The sequence below is a fragment of the Rhinolophus ferrumequinum genome, chromosome 7 (assembly GCF_004115265.2).
Source record: "Rhinolophus ferrumequinum isolate MPI-CBG mRhiFer1 chromosome 7, mRhiFer1_v1.p, whole genome shotgun sequence".
Taxonomy (NCBI): domain Eukaryota; kingdom Metazoa; phylum Chordata; class Mammalia; order Chiroptera; family Rhinolophidae; genus Rhinolophus; species Rhinolophus ferrumequinum.
The window spans coordinates 185545-198203 of record NC_046290.1 but is presented as its reverse complement, the minus strand read 5'-3'; positions in this window follow the sequence as shown (position 1 = coordinate 198203).

Below are 12659 nucleotides of genomic sequence, written 5' to 3'. Positions count from 1 at the left end.
TTTTACTAAGACAAATCTCTTACAACCAATAATTGAGTTCAGCAAGGTCACAGCACAAGGACAGTACTCAGAAGGCCACTGTGTTTCCACAGACCAGCAGCGACCCATCAGAATACAGCCTTTTACATTTACAACAGCACCAAAACAAAAATGAAATTCTTAGGTATTACAAGAGGTCTCACCTGTGGAACTGGGGCCCCAAAGGGTGGGAATGGAAGGAAGGCAACAGGAACAAATTGTAAGAAATGATAGCAGAAATTTGGTCAAATGTAACGAAAACTGTAATCCTACAGGTTCCAGAAGGTTAGTGATCCCCAAGCATCAGAAACATGAAGAAAATGACCCCAGGGAACATCATAATCAAGGGCTTGCAACGCGTGACAAACAGAATAACCTTTAAGCCACTAGAGAAACAAAAGTGAGAATGGCAGCAGAGCCTCATCTGAGAAGACAGTGGGCAACGGCGTGACAGAGCGAAAGAAACAATACCGAGACCTAGAATTCCACACCCTGGGAAAATATCCTTCAGAAATGAAAACGAAATACAGACTTTTTTCAGACATGCAAAAGTGGAACGGATGCACTGCCAGGTGACCACACTAAAGGAAACGTGAAGGGCATCTTCAGGCCAAAGGAAAACGATATCAGACGGTAACGTGGACCGACAAAATGGAACAAAGATGTGTTCTCGTTATCAAATATCTTCTCAAGGTCATTGTTCAGAAACGACGATAGGGACGTAGTGGGCTTCATAACACCTGTAGCGGTCAGGGTGTGGCAACATGGGACAGGGATGGCAGGGTGGGCTCCCGTGCCACTCACGCAGGGCTCGGATGGCCCTGCAGAGGGTGCCAGGCGTCCACTAGTGCCCTGGGCTCCAGACCCAGCCCTCCTGGCCTGCTCTGCATGGATGGCTGCACCCTCAAGCATTCCTGCTTTGAGGGCGGCACAATGTAACACTTGCCAGTGGAGGCGCCGGAGGTTTATGCGGGAGAAAGGGGCTTCTGGCTCTTTTACTGGTTCTGCCTCCTGCTGCCAGAGGCGGGGACTCCGTGAACCTCTTCCCTGTGTGTGGGGGGGGCAGGGGCTGAACCCCAGCTTTGGGGAGGGGCCTCCACTCCCAAGTGTGCTGCTTGGCATGCTGCCAGAGCCCGGTAGAACGCTCAGGGTGCCCGGTTCACTGCCCGGTTCACCCCGTAATTACTCCACTGCTGTAGCTAATACTCCTTCCTATTAAGTCGCTCAAATCACACAAAAAATTAAGTTAAAAATACAAAAAGCTAAGTTTTTAAAGCCCACATAATTTAGAGATACACATATGAAAGAAAAGAGATGTCAGGGACTCGATGCGTCAACCTGGGGGCAGAGTGGGGTTTAGATGAAACTGGATCAGTCAATATCCACTGTTACCGATCTATGCTGGTTGAGGAATGAACTGGGCTCATTATAAAATTCTGTCTACTTTGGTAACAGATTTGAAAATTTCCATAATGAAATGTTTTAAAGCATTAAAAAGAGAAACTGTAAGAATAGACATACTATGGTCAATTGATTTTCAACAAGGGTGCCAAGGCTATTCAATGGGGACAGAATACTCTCCTCACAGATGATGCTGACACAGCTGGATCGCCAGAGGATGAAGCTGTATCTTCATGACCTCAAATTTAGCAATGGATTCTTAGATATGTTACCAAAAGCACATGTAGGAAAAGAAAAAAACAGACAAATAGGACTTCATCAAAATTAAAAATTTGTGCTTCAAAGGACAGTATCAAAAAAGTGAAAAGTCAGGCCAGCCTGGTGGCTCAGGCGGTTGGAGCTCCATGCTCCTAACTCCGAAGGCTGCCGGTTCGATTTCCACATAGGCCAGTGGGCTCTCAACCACAAAGTTGCCAGTTCAATTCCTCGAGTCCCGCAAGGGATGGTGGGCAGTGCCCCCTACAACTAAGATTGAACACGGCATCTTGAGCTGAGCTGCCGCTGAGCTCCCGGATGGCTCAGTTGGTTGGAGCGTGTCCTCTCAACCACAAGGTTGCCGGTTTGAGTCCCGCAAGGGATGGTGGGCTGCGCCCCCTGCAACTAGCAATGGGGACTGGACCTGGAGCTGAGCTGCGCCCTCCACAACTAAGATTGAAAGGACAACAACTTGACTTGGAAAAAAGTCCTGGAAGTACACACTGTTCCCCAATAAAGTCCTGTTCCCCTTCCCCAATAAAATCTTAAAAAAAAAAAAAAGTGAAAAGTGGGCGGCTGATTGGCTCAGTTCGATTCCCACATGGGCTAGTGAGCTGTGCCCTCCACAACTAGAGTGAAAATGACTTGACTTGGAGCTGATGGGTCCTGGAAAAACACAATTCCCCAATAAAATAAGTGAAAAGAGAACCCACAGAATGGGAGAAAAATATTTGCTAATCAAGTATCCAAACTATATAAAGAACTCCTACAACTCAACAACAAAGACAACCCAATTTAAAAATGGGCAAACAACTTGAACAGGTATTTTTCCCAAGAAAATATAGAAATGGTCAATAAATACATGAAAAGATACTAAACATCAATAGTCACTGGGGAAATGTAAATCAAACCCACAATGAGCTACTACCTTGCACCTGCCAAGATGGTGACAGGCAAGTGGATGGAAAGTGACAGGTCCTGATGAGGGTGGGGGAGATCGGGACCCCGTGCCCAGCTGGTGGCATGTGCAGGATGGCAGTTCCTCCAAACGTGAAGCAGTTACTGTCTGAGCTGCAGCCCCGCTCCTAGGCCTGTGCCTGGAGAACTGCAACACCATCACACACGGTCAGCCTGGCACAAACGCTCACAGCGGCATATTCACAGAATCCAAACGTGGAGGCGACCCAAGCGTCTCCCAAATGTGCCCGGTGAGCGAGATGCGGCCTGCCGCAGGGGGGAGCATTACTTGTCTTTCAAGGAGTGGCGTCTGATGCGACAACATTGGTGACCTCGAGAAGGTGCTGAGAGAAGCAGCGCGAAAGGGCACACAGACCCAGTCTCCATCCCAAACCCCTCCCCACAGCGGGACTAAGACAGGGTCCAGGCTCTTCCATGTAACCCTTCCCCAGCCTTTCATTCCCACCCCCTCCCCCACACACACACACAAACCCACGTTTTTCCTTGGTGTCTCCAGCTCAGTGCTTGGAAGGCCCTAAAATACGCAGATTATGGCAAAAAGCACCAAGAGCAGAGACCTGTCTCCAGGTACCCCTCCACTGGGGGTGTGGCAGGAATCAAAGGAGCCTGCATTGCCTGCCTGCCATGGTCCAAGCTGAGTAGCTGCACTTTGTGTAGTTCCTGGCAATCGCACACCAGGCCGGCACTCTCGTGGCGGCTGCTCCGTTTTACTAAATATTTGTGCTCTCTCCTCAAAAAGATGAAGCCTCCTCCAAATAACCCAACCTCCCCTGTGTGGTGGGTGTGGGTCCCAGCCCAGGACCAGCTTCCTTCTCTGCCTAAGAGGGCCCAGGGACTCACCCCACTGGGCTCTTGTGGCCTGCGACTGCATGGGGGGCAGGGTCCCCCTGCAGCCAGGGTCCCCCTAGCCATGGACAGCACTAGGGTGGGGGTGCGCAGAGCCTCGGGGGGCCTGGGTGCTGCACAGGTGAACACCCCGCCACGCTCTGAGCTGACGGTCAGAGAAATCAGACTTTTGGATGAAGCTCCTCTTATGGGAAGAGTAGCAACTGTCCAGGTTAGAGAATACTAGAGATGAGCGAAAAACAAACATGAAAAGCCTCCCCATGCAGCAGCGCCCTCCTTTCCACAGGGCACACAGCGCTCTGGGCAGGAGCCTGGACCAGAACCACACAGTCTGGGTTCAAACGCCACAGGGAGGGCCTTGAAGTCCTCCATAAAACGGGTGACGTCCAGCCACGTCAGGACGGCCCCTCATCCATGCCACTCACTGGCTGCTCCCTGGCCCACAAGTGGGGACAGTCTGCACATCACCGATGGTCTTCCCTCCACCCAGGAGCCTGCAAAAGTCAGGCCTGAGGCCCTCATAGCGGACTGGGGCGGCGGGGGGGGGGGGGGGGGGGAGAGTGGGGGGCAGAGTACCCAGAGCCTGGGGACAGATGCCCAGGGCACACAGTCACGCATCCAGATTCTGCACTGAGCCCCTCCAGGACCAGAGCCTGTGGCTGGTCCCACAGGCCCCCACTCCCATGATGACACTCAGGCGGCCACAGCTGGAGGCCTGCTGGCCACTTCCTGGGGGCAAATACTTGCAGCCCCAGCCCCTGGAGCCAACAGGGAAACAGACAGAAGGAGGGGGACCCCAGGGCTGAGTGGCTCAAGGCCTCCGACCTCTGATCCTGACCAGCACGGGCCCCTCCCAATGGGGGTCCCTGAGGGTCTGTGCCACTCACAGAGGATCCACAGTCTGGGATTTTCGGCCACTCAAAATAAGACTTTAGGGAAAACAACTTTCTTGGTGCCACTGACTGAAACCGAGTGAATTCCTGGAACATGGGCCCTTCCGCCTACCCTGCCCTAGTGTGGGAACCAAGCCTGACGCTCCCAGCCCAGAAGGATCCAGGGGCTGAAATGTGCCACTGGGGCTCTGGGACCCCCAGCCCTGCGCTCCCTGCCCCCAGCTGCCCTGGGGAGGGCTCAGGGCGTGGGTTCAAAACCCCCACCAGCAATTGCCCAAAATCTTTCTGAAAGAAACCAGGCTAAGTGCGAAGGGCAATTAGCCCAACTGCCCCAGCAGGTCACAGGCATAGAGGGGGGACGAGGGCTGCCTCTCCCCGGGCAAAAACTGAGGGACCACAAGCAGTGGAAGGGGACCGGGCTTCCCCAAAAGTCCCGTTTTTATTTTTAAGTGAGAAGCTGCCCCTTGGACCCAAGGCCTGGCGACGACGTGGGGATGGGGTGGGAAAAGGGGGATCCAAGGGATGATGGGGTTGGAAGGCCAGCGGGAGGAGGGTCCCCTCCAGAGTCTCCGTGGCGCAGCGGGGGCCGCGGAGCCCGCCCACCGCACTTACCGGGCCAGCTCCGCGCGGAGGCTCAGGCGCGCACGCCGGGGCAGCCCACCCGGCCGGGAGCTGTGGCAGTGCGGCTGCCGGCGCGCTCGCGCATCTAGGGGACCAGGCTGCGGCCGGGAAGGACAGCCCCACCCCGGCACGCGAGCCCGCCCCGCCCTGGAGCCGGCGGCCGGGAGGCGACAGGGGGCGCGCGCGCGCGCCGCTCGGGCCTCTGGTCCTGCCGGTCCGCGTGCGCCTCGGAGGGATCGCCGCGCCCTGCGCCCTCCGTCCCCAAGGCCTTCCCAGGGAGCTGTCCACTCGGCGTGGGTAGCGCCCTGCGCCCCTCGAGGGCCCGAGCTCCCCGCAGACCCTCTATTTCTCGCCCCCGGCCACGCAGCCCTCTCACCTGCGCCGGACTAGCTTGAGCCGCACCTGCCCAGGGTGCAGAGGTGCCGGGCCCAGGGTCCCCTAGTCGCGGGCGGGGTCGCACAGGTCGCGATCTGAATAGGTAACATGAGGATAACGTTTCCCACCCCGCCTGCTCCAAGGGGTTGCTGTAAGAATCAAGTTTTACAAACTATAAATTAGTAATTCATACTTTTGACCCTGAACTTCCCAGGAACCGCGGCTTTGCTCCTGCGACGTCCCACCAGGCGAGTGCGCTGGAACCCCGCTCCGCAGAGGGCAAGGTCTCCCCCTCGCCCTCTCCTCCCTGGGCCTCCAGCCGGAGTCCCCGCTGACCCCTCGGACATGCTTTCCCCTCCTCTCTTCCACCCCGCGGTCGTCGGCCCCTCCCCTCCTCCGTCCTGGCTGAGACCTCCGACTTTGACACCCCTCACCCTCACGAGGCTCGGACCTGTGTCTACCCGATAGCTCCACAGACACCCCGCAAGCCTGGGCCTCACAGCCTGAGGTCTCTGCCCAATGTCTCAGGGGCCCCAGAAACTGGGGCCCATTCTGGCACCACCACGGTCACCCAGGGCAGTCATGGGGTCGCCCTGTCTCTGCTCTCTCCCAAGCCCTCCCTCGGTGGTTCCTGGTGCCAGCCCCTCAGCATGCATGAGAACTTCATCCAACACCACCAACCCCCAGGCATCCTGCAGCCAGCCCTGTGGGGGCTTCTGTACCCGCTCCCACCCTCCAGTCACAACCAAAGAAATCACTCCAGACCCCCACCAGGCTCCGAGCAAAATGCGGTCTCCTCAGGAGCCCCCAACCTCCTTTCCAGCCTCACCGATGAGCTCTGAGTGAGCAACGTGCCTCTGGACCCTTGCACTTGCTGTCCCCTCAGGACAACGCTCTTCTCCAGGTGTTCCCAGGGCCAGCCCACTCCTGTGTCCTCAGAGAAAACAAACACCCCAAGTGGAAGGCCACCCCTGTGCACCTCCTCTTGCTGCTGCTTTTCATGGGGCACATTGCAGAGATTACAGCAGGTGTCTACTCCTGGGTCTGAGAGGTGAGCCCAGCAGGGCTGCACATCCGCCTCTGTGCAGGGGAGAGCTGGGCGCCACACTGCAGTGCCAGGATTGATGTGCTGGCTGACTAACGGTTTCACAATACATTTGATGTGGGACAACCCGCAGCCATATTGCTGCATCTGAAGTAATTAAAATCAGGAGTTGTGACTTGATCTAATTTCTGTAAAGCGCATTATAGAAACACTGTGTGGGCCACCAGTTACAGGTGAGATTTAGCTTCTTTTTACTTGTCAAAATTTCCGTAATTCCTGAACATTTTTGCAAGAAGCATGTGGTACTTTTATACCTTTTTGGTAGATTTTTGTTGTTGTTGAAGAAAATAAGCACATGTATGATGTTGCAGGGGCACCTCTTGGAGTGGCAGCATTGAGGTGGGTCTGCCGTGGGAAGCCCATGCCTGTGGGGGACCCCTGGACCCAGGGATATGGGTGGAGACAACTGGGTGGTCATCCGAGGACTTGGAGCTTTGTAGTAAGAGCCGCACTTCCCCTGCCTGGGAAGACAGCACTCCCACAGCTCCAGGAAACCCCCTGCCGCCCTCGTAGTCCAGATACCAGTCACCTCACCCATCCGGGAGCCAGACACCTCACGCTGCCACGTCCCAGCAGGACGAGGACAGGTGAGCCCATGCAGCCCAGCCCAAGATGTTGAAGAAAACCAGTGTCTGCCTCCCGCTTTTCTCAAACTGCCCCGATGGGCACAAGCCACCTGCCCTGCTGCCCCTTGTACCTACGTCCAAAACAGCCTTGGGCACTCAAGGGGTCTGAGCAGAAACTGGATGGCCGTTCCCAGGGAGGCCGGAGGCCGCTGTCCCTGCAGCCCCAGGGCCTCAGGGGAACGCCCTTTCTGGGAGCCTCTGGGCACCCCATCAGAAGGTAGCTCCACCCCCAGCCAGTGCTCCCAGGAGCTCAGCGGACATGGCTTCTTTCCCAGCAGCTTCCCATTCACACAGCCCACGCGAGCACACAAGTTTGCAGTGCACAGCAGGCCTCCCCTGTGCCTTTGCAAGGCGACCATCGTGCTCCCATTCTCACCAGGCGGGTCGAATACAGCTGGACACACCCCTAGCACAGCACAGGGGCCCTGACCCAGCAGGCCTTCTCCTCAGACCCTCCCTGGAGACCCCCAACCGCAAACAGGCTCCATGTGGCTGAGTGCCCCTGCTCCCACCAGCAGGGTGGCAGGGATGAGAGGTGGGGAAAGAGAAAACCCGAGGTGCCACCCTCGCCCATCTGCGCGGGATGGGCCATCCCAAGTGACACCTCGGTCGCCATGTGACAGCTAAGTGAACCGGAACAACTCACAGGACCGCCTGCAGGGCTGCTCAAGGCGCTCAGCACCATGCCGCTCTCAGTGGCCACAGTGGCGTCCGGTCCGGAGTGTGGGTGCAAGGACAGAGCCGCTCTCCATGGGCTGCTCCCAGCTCTGCCCTCCTGCCTTCCCTGCCGGCTCAGCATGCTCTGTCCGCAGTCTCTCCCTCAGGCACAAGCTGGCAGCAGCAGCCAGGGCCGTCCTCACAGGCACATGGGGGTGCTGTCCTCAGCATTGGGGGCATCTCACCCACGTTGACCACTTTGGCAGCCCTGGTTCACATCTGTGTTTTCTCTTCCAGGAGGCTGAGAAGAGTCTGGAGTAATTTGTCAGAGAGCTGTTAGGCTCCCTGATGCTGCCACTGTGGGCTGGCCTGTGTCACTGCAGTCCCTCCTGTCCTTCCTCACCTGCAGTACAGCCAGGAAGGGCTTCCTGCTCCTGGGGCACCAGCACCAGTGCCCAGGTGGGAGGGGCAGCCAGGGGCCACCACGGCCAGGGGCCCAGGAGCATCCTCAGGAAGGCACAGTCTGCCCAGCTGATGTCCACCCAGGAAGCCAGGAGCTCCCTCACCCAGGGATCCTTGAGTCAATGACATGTGATTCTGGGATTGGTCCTGAACACCAAAGACGGTGGCTGTGGCCAACTGGCAAACAGTACAGGCGGGCGGGAGGTGGTGAGATGCCCACCAGGACGGGGCTGGTCTGACTGCCACGCACCTGGCTTCTCAGCACCTCCACCTCTGCCACCTGATGCCTCTCAAAGGTGAGTCCTGGCCCCACCAGGGGGCCGTGCTCTGCAGGGAGCCAGGCCGGCTCCCCCACCTGGAGCAGATCCCCAGGGTACCACCCAACAGCAGAGCCCCTCCAGCGGCAGCACCCTCCTGCCAGGGAAGTGGGGAGGGGCAGGGAGCCCAGGCCTGAGAAGACCCTGAGGGTTCGCAGGTGCTGTTCCCTCTGGCTGGATGCTCTCCCCCCACACACTAAAGGCCCCCTTCTAGCAGAGGCCACCATGACACCCCTTCCACCTGACATTTGGGTGTATGGTGGGGAGCAGCGCAGCACCTGTCATCCACCTTGTACCTCGCCCCATAGCCCAAAGAGGGAGGGGGAGGCAAGGGAAGGGAAGTGGGGGAGGGAAAGAGAGGGGAAGAACGGAGGGAGGCCCACTTTCTGTGGTTTACTTCCTGGCACACTGGCCCTTCGGGCAGCGGAGCCCCGAGAACGTGACTCACTCGCCTGGTTTCTTTGAACTTGTCCTCACATCCTTGTGAATTGCCCTGACTTCGCAGGCTCTGAGTCAGAACCCCTCACCCCCTCCCACAGGGAAGCTCCCTCCAGGCTGCTGCCCCCCCACACTTCCCTTGGCCTGTCCCGTGGGTCCCACGGTTCCTGAGTCCCAGGTCCTCCTTCTGCGTCCCACGGCACTCGCTGTGGCTGGAGCACATCCTCCAAGAACTGAAGGAACCAGACTTTCTGGGAGACTCAGTCCACCTCCACAGCCCATGGCTGGCTGGGCAAGAACAGTTGAAGGTGGACACAGCTTTTGTCCCACGCCAGCCATTTTCCTTTCCGTCTGTGTCTCTGGAGGGTGAGGGTCTCCCTGTCCCCAGCAGGTGGGTCTCAGCGTGCCCTTCCAAACTAGCCTCACCTCCGTTAGTGCTGGAAAATGTCCCCCTTTTTGTTTTGACATTTTCTCCTCTACAGTTCTCTGTTCTTTCATTTTTTTCCCTTCCAGGAATTCTATTTTTAATGTCTTTTTGTAGAATGGGCTGTATGTTTAGTGGATGCAGGGTCTTCGGTCTCTGAGGTGCCGCTGTAGTGTCGGGTTCCAGATGCTTCGTTGGTCCTGAATTGCCTGGGCTTCCGTAGGAGGGTGGCACTGCCACGACCTCCCTGCCTGGTGGTGGGGGCTCGCCCTGCAGGGAGACCTCGGGACTCCCCAACCCCATGCTGCCATCACCCTCCTGAGCCCCCCCAGGACGGCACCTTCTCCCTTCTCCCCCAGAGGTCTGGGGGCACGCGCCTCCTGAGGTCAAAATAGGCTGAAGCTTTGTTTCCCTCTCTGGTTCTTTGCATCGTTGAGGCCAATGTCAAGGGAAACTCTGCCATCTTAAAGCCTTCAACTGGAGGCTTTAACTGGTGAGAACCTCCTCAAAACAAGCTGAGACCCAGGCCTGTGGCCTGCGTGTCATCTGCTGGGCAGAGCTAACAGTCTGCACTCCGTAGGGTCCAAGGCTCCCTCTGTCCAAACCCCAGCCTAACCACCACTGATCATGTGACTTCGGCCAAATTATGGGCTCTCTCTGGGTCTCCATTTTCCTGCCTATAAAACAGGTAAGTACAGAACAAAGGACCCAGAAATAAGCCCTCACATATGTGGTCAATGACGTTCGACGAGGGGCCCAGGCCCTTCACTGGGCGACAAGACAGTTTCTCCAACAAATGGTACTGGGACAGCAGGGTCTCCACAAGCAAGAGTGAGGCTGGACGCTGACCTCACGCCATATGCAAAAATTTGGTCAAAATGCACCAAAGATCTAATCTTAAAAGATAAAACAGAAGAAAACGAGGAAACTTCATGACATTGGACTTGGCAATGATTTCCTACATAATACCACCGAAAGCACAGGCAACAAAAGGAAAACAATCACCTCAAATTTTACAACTTTTGTGCACAAGGGACACTAACAGTTGAGTGAACAGCTATCATAGAATGGGAGAGAATAATTGGCAATCGTATATCTGATAAGGGACTAACATCCAGAATACACAGAGCTCCTACAAGTTAGCAATACAAATACAACCAACCAATTTAAAAATCGGCCAAGGACTGGACACATAGATGGCCAGTAAGCACGTGAAAAGATGCTCAACGTCACTAATCAACAGAGAAATGAAAACTAAAACCACAGTGAGGTACCATCTCACACCCATCGGGATGGATATTATAAAAAGACAAAGTGACAGTGGGACTGTTAAGATGGTACAGCTGCCACGGAGAACAGTACAGAGGTTCCTCAAAAAACCAAATCAGGAACCACCAAATAACCCACCACTTCTGGGTATGTCACCAAAAAACTGGAAGCAGGGACTTGAAGAGGTATTTGTGCATTAAGTCACGACATCATGACTCACAAAAGCCAAATGGCGGAAACAGTCCCAAGTGTCCATGGACGGACGGTCAGCAAAGTGTGACGATGGAATGTTATTCAGCTGTAAAAAGGACACTCTCACATGCAGCTACGTGATGGACCTGGAGGGCATCATGCCGAATGAAATGAGCCACCACAGCAACACAAATGCTGTGTGAGTCCACTAGTGTGACATCCCCAGGAGTCAGGTTCAGAGACAGGAAGTGGGCGGGAGGGGGAGGGGCGGGCAGTGAGTGTCTAATGGGGACAGTTTCCATTTGGGAAGATGGACAGTTCTGGGGACGACAGTGGGGACGTCCACAACAATGTGAATGTACTTAATACTGCTGAATTTACATTAAAATGGGTAAAATGTTAAATTTTATGTTCCATGTATTTTCACACACACACCGCTCTTAGAGGCAGACATGGGCTGGCTCCCTGGATCTCGAGTCTATGGGGTCAGACATTGATCAAATAATCACATGGATACACTCACACTCACACGTGCACTCATTAAGTCTACACTGCATTTAAATGCTACAGAGCATGAACTTGAGCTGGCTGCAGGCGGTCTGTCCGGTGGGTTAGGGTGAGGGGCTGAGTATGAGGAGGGCTCACAGGGCACAGGCCCTCAGGTCCCGCGTGGGGCGCCTTGGGCAGGGACAGAACCCAGCGGCACTCCGTGTGGACAGAGCCACACAGCAGTGCAAGTGGAGCTGGCCTCTGCTTGCCTGCAGCCCAGCCCTCCCGTGAGGGGTAACAGTCTCCATCTCTGCCCCATCCCATGGTGACACCTATTTGTCCCCAGATCCCCATCTGCTCTCCTCCTTGGCCAGGCTCGTCTGGACTGGGACAGGTGCCTCTCCCAGCTGGCAAGGCTGACTTTAGTGCTGATCTGGGGGATTAGCCAAGGTCTCGTGTCCCGATTATTCCGGGACTATTTTCCTCTTGTGAAGAACTAGGGGAGGACTCCAGGGCCCTGAGCAGGCTCTTATTTCCCCGTAAGTCACATTAGGAGCTGGGTCATCAACACACTGTTCAAATTGCAAGGGAGCCCCAAGACCAGGTGACAGAGCAGTGACCAGGGGGATAGCAATGGAGGCCTGGGGGGTGGGGGACAGGCGATGGGGGACGGAAGATGGAGAAGTTATGGGGACAGGGGACGAGGATGGGATAGTGGCGGCTTCGGCAGCTGGCCAGGCGTGGCCTCCCTGTGACCTCGCCGAGACCAGGCCAGCTGAGTAGTGGTGCTCTCTGCTTGTCCCACACACCAGACTCCAAATGAACCCAGTGCAGCTCGAGCTGAGTGTGACAGACGACAAGCTGTGAGTCAGTGTTTCCCCAACTACCTAGGTAGCAGTCTTCAAGATTTGAAGCCCCAGTCCCTGGTTTGTCAGTGGCTTCTGTGAATTCCACGCCGGCAGGTGGGGTGAGGCACCCGGGGACGGGGCGGAGGTCCCTACGAGGCGTTACTGCACTGCCCCCGTGTGGCCAACAGACCCCTCACCAGCTGCTTTGGCATCCTCACCTTCCTGACACTGGAGGGCAGCCTTGCTCTGCACCCTGCAGGTAGCCCGGCCCCCCCAAACCCCAAAGCCCCTTGCCTCTCTTGCCTTCCAGACAGCCGGGCTGTGTCCCTCCTGCCCCTACCCCAGCCCTGAACGGCCGCCAAACCCCTACCACATTCACCATCCCCCACACCTCACGGTGCCTCCACTGGCCAAAGCCTGACTCTGAGGGGGTCCGTGCCATGCA